Raw genomic sequence first — 4,169 nt, forward strand, 5'->3', positions numbered from 1 at the left:
AGATGACCCTTGAGTCTCCAGAACCCAATGGAAGGTGGTAGGTTGTTAGTGCAAATGGTAAAACCAAGGTTGGGCCTTGCTAGAGGAGTTTTATTCAAGGCGAACTGTCAAGGGGTTCCCATTATAATCCAACCGCGTAAGGAATGCAAAATCCGGGAACATAACACCGATATGAAGGAAACTAGGGCGACAAGAGTGGAACAAAACACTAGGCATAAGGCCGAGCCTTCCACCCTTTACCAAGTATATAGATGCATTAATTAAATAAGAGATATTGTGATATCCCCACATATAAACATGTTCCAACAAGGAACAACATATCCATGTTCCAACAAGAAACAAACTTCATCTTCACCTGCAACTAACACGCTATAAGAGGGGCTGAGCAAAGCGGTAACATAGCCAAATAACGGTTTGCTAGGACAAGGTGGTTAGAGGCTTGGTTTAACAATATGGGAGGCATGATAAGCAAGTGGTAGGTATCGCAGAATAGGCATAGCAAAAGAGCGAGCATCTAGCAAGCAAAGATAGAAGTGATTTCGAGGGTATGGTCATCTTGCCTGAAATCCCGCAAGGAAGAAGAACAAGTCCATGAAGAAGACAAACAGAAGTAGATGAACAGATCCTCACAACTCCGGAACAAAACCAAAGCTAACGCGAGAAGTAACCCGGAAAGAAGCAAACAAACATAATAAACAACTACCACATAATCATGGCATGATGCACAATCAAGTATGATGCATGTCCGGTTTAATGAGGCATGGCATGGCAAAGTGCACAAGCAATTCTACAAATTAAGTGGAGCTCAATATGCAACGAGTTGCATATTGACGAAACACCACAACAAGTTATTTAGTTTGATCTTGTTTATGTACCCAACAATATTAAATGTTGATTAACATGGCAAGGGATGAAGCAAATGAAAACTTCCTATCTAGGCAAGTTTAAATGAGGTCGGAACAACAAACAACAAGTCCGAAAATCCTCATGAGCATAATTATGGATTTGGTACTGTTCTGCCGTAAACCAAATTTTAGAGTTGTTAAACATGCAAAGTGATGCCACCATGTTAAAGTAGTCAAAATTTTACCCCATTTACATATAAAGTTTATTAGAAATCGAGCTATGGTTATTTAGTTATGATTTAAACCGTTTTAGCAAGTTATTTAAGCAAATTTAAACAAACAACATTTTAAACATTTTAAACATAGATGAAAGTTGCATATTATTAAACTAGATGAAATTGTAAGCAAGTTTCATATTAAGTTTGTTTTAATCCGATGCACGGTTATTAAGTTATTATATGCATGAAGTTTAGGGGCTGATCTGCAAAACTGGAATTCCCTGGAAAAATAGACAAAATTGCTGAACCTAAAAGAAACACTACTGGGCTGGGGAAACTGCTCACATGGGCCAAAGCCCGACTCAGTGGAAGAGGTAGTAGGCCGGCTGGCTGGGCTTGGTGCGGCAGCGCTGGGCCGGCTGGATCTAGGAGCCCAGCTCGATCGGTCAACGGGCGAGGGGTCGGGCGAGCTGCTCTGCTCGTCCTGGAAGCAGAGGACGCCGGCGGCTTGGGCAGCAACGCGGTCAATGAGCAAAGGACCTGGCGGCTGGGCACGATGCAGATGTAGAGGAGACTGGCTCAGGCGCAAAACCGGCGAGGGTAGCGGATCCGGGCGCGGGAAGCCCCTTCCCGACGAGATCTGGCGCCACTGGTGACGATGTACGCGAGCGGCGGTGGTGGTTCCTGTAGCGCCATGGGAAAGAGAGCGAGAGAGAGTGAGATCATGAGAGGAGGGAGGAAGGAGAAGACCGGCGGGAGGAAGGGAGCGAGCGGCGGGCTCATCTGCAGTGGCGGGCTCTCCTGGAGGGTGCTCCGGCGGTGTATCTCGCCAGCGGGAGGTGGAGCAACGGTGCTGGCGAGCACACGGGATGGCGGCTCGGGATCGAGGAAAGGAGCGCGGTGGTTGGTCGGGCACGGAAATAGAGGAGATATAGTGGGGCGGCAGCGGCTAGGAGGATCCCTAGGAAAAAGGGGTTAGGTTCAAAATGGACTAGGGGTAGACTAAATATATACATCACGGATTAGGTTAGGGGCTATCTTGACCCTACAATCGCAAACAAACGATCGCGGATAAAATAGCTAGGGAGTCCAAATAAGAAACGGAGATATTTTTTAGATGTTTGGGGATGATCCGGACCCAACGGTGACGACTATCCGGGTCGGGTTCGGGACAGTTTCGGACACGCACGCGAGGGGTCGGTTGGAACTTGTGGGCTGTGCAGAAGGCTCGAGCTGAGAGAAGAGAAGAGAGGGAGGCCCGGCGACTGTTTCCGGAGAACGGAAACGTCCGACGTGTGCCCGGCTATAATGCCGCTATAGTTATCCGTTAGGGCATCAAACGGACTCCGAATGCGATGAAACTTGGCAGGCGGCCTACTAACAACAAAACAACACCGCATGCCAACTCTCATCCCATTCCGAGAACATTTTCCGGCCACTTATAAAATACTATCTCAGACATGCCGCGGGCGCGTGCAAGTGTGTCTGGGCTCAGAACGGGCAACGAAGAGAATGAGGAGACCGGGACGGATGCAAGTTTTGAAAACACGATGATGCAATGCACATGATGACATGACAAGATGCAACACACAAGCGAAAGACATGGCAACGACAGCAAATAACTGGAAGACACCTGGCACATCGGTCTCGGGGCGTTACAACACTCCACCACTACGAGAGGATCTCGTCCTGAGATCTAGAATGGCACCGGAGGGAAAACGGAAGAGAAAGAGAAGAAGTAAAACTAAGTTGCTTCTTTGACAAACAAGTGAAACCATGAACCTTGCGAGGTTGAGCAAATTTGAAAGAAAGAATACAACAAAGATGAATAAAGTTGAAAACCTCTGTTAGAAACGAGGAACAAGGAACATCATGAGAACCCTGTAGGTTGAAAGACATGAGAAAATGTTTGCAATGGACAAGAAGTACATCCAAGCACTCTGGTAGAAACGAGATATTCAAGGAACGATAAGGATCAATTACGATAACACTCCGGTTAAAACAAGATAGAGAAGGAATAAGACTGATGTAAATTTGGACAGCACTCCGACTATAAATGGAAGGAATCGAACATGATCTTGGGAAGATTGGATGATACTTGATGAAATCAACAACACATTACCTCCAGAACTATTGAAAGAATGGCACATGGGTAAGAAAGATTTCAGACAGCACTCTGGTTGAGAATGGAGGTAAAACTTGATAAGATGAGAGAGCTCGAATGAAAACACGACACTCCGGTTGAATGGATAAGCAAAAGGAAAGAACATGATCTTTTGACAAAAAATGGGATGATGGGTCGAAGAGTGCAACATCACAATGCCTCCGGAAGAAATGAAAGAGATGAATTTACTGAATGGAGGAAAACAAGATCTTAAAAGAGCACATTTACACGAGATGCTAGAACGGAGTTGTTGGACTATCAACAATGAAAGGATAAGCTTGTTGTGGCCTTATGGAAAACATCTCAAAATCTTGAAGTGAAATTCTGCCACTACAGGAACGATAGATTGGAATTGATATCAACAAGGAGACGAGAAGCTTATATCACCGGGTGGATAAATGAAGAACTTGGATCAATTATGAGCACCATAATTAGCAACAATCCTTAGGGAAAGCTTTAGGTGAAACATGACACAAGATAACTCCAATGAAGAGATTGATGGGTTTAAATATCTCATTCCTGACAACTTTTGAATCATGAAACATGTAGGGAAATTGTCAACAATGACATAACACCACCTCCAAAGATAAGGTAACAAGAATTGCACTCCGGATTGCAAGATGAAGAATGCTTGAGCTTCTCTGAAAGAATCTTGATGAGCACTTCGAGAAGGAATTAAATCCTTGATGAACCATCATGTAGAACATACATGAAGAACTCCAGTAACAAAAAGGATGATGAAGATGAAAGGAAAAAGCGGTTGAGAAACACAAGGTGAAGCATTGCAATGAATTAGAAGAATCTCCATGGTGATATAATTGAAAGAGGTTGGAACTCCAGGAAAATAGAAGATGAACAATCGACAACGCGAATTAGTTATTGTGAACAAACTCCGGAGGAACGAATCCATCATTTGGATGAGGCAAGAATAAGAATTGCGTT

The sequence above is a fragment of the Triticum dicoccoides genome, chromosome 3A (assembly GCF_002162155.2).
Source record: "Triticum dicoccoides isolate Atlit2015 ecotype Zavitan chromosome 3A, WEW_v2.0, whole genome shotgun sequence".
In the NCBI taxonomy this organism is placed as follows: Eukaryota; Viridiplantae; Streptophyta; class Magnoliopsida; order Poales; family Poaceae; genus Triticum; species Triticum dicoccoides.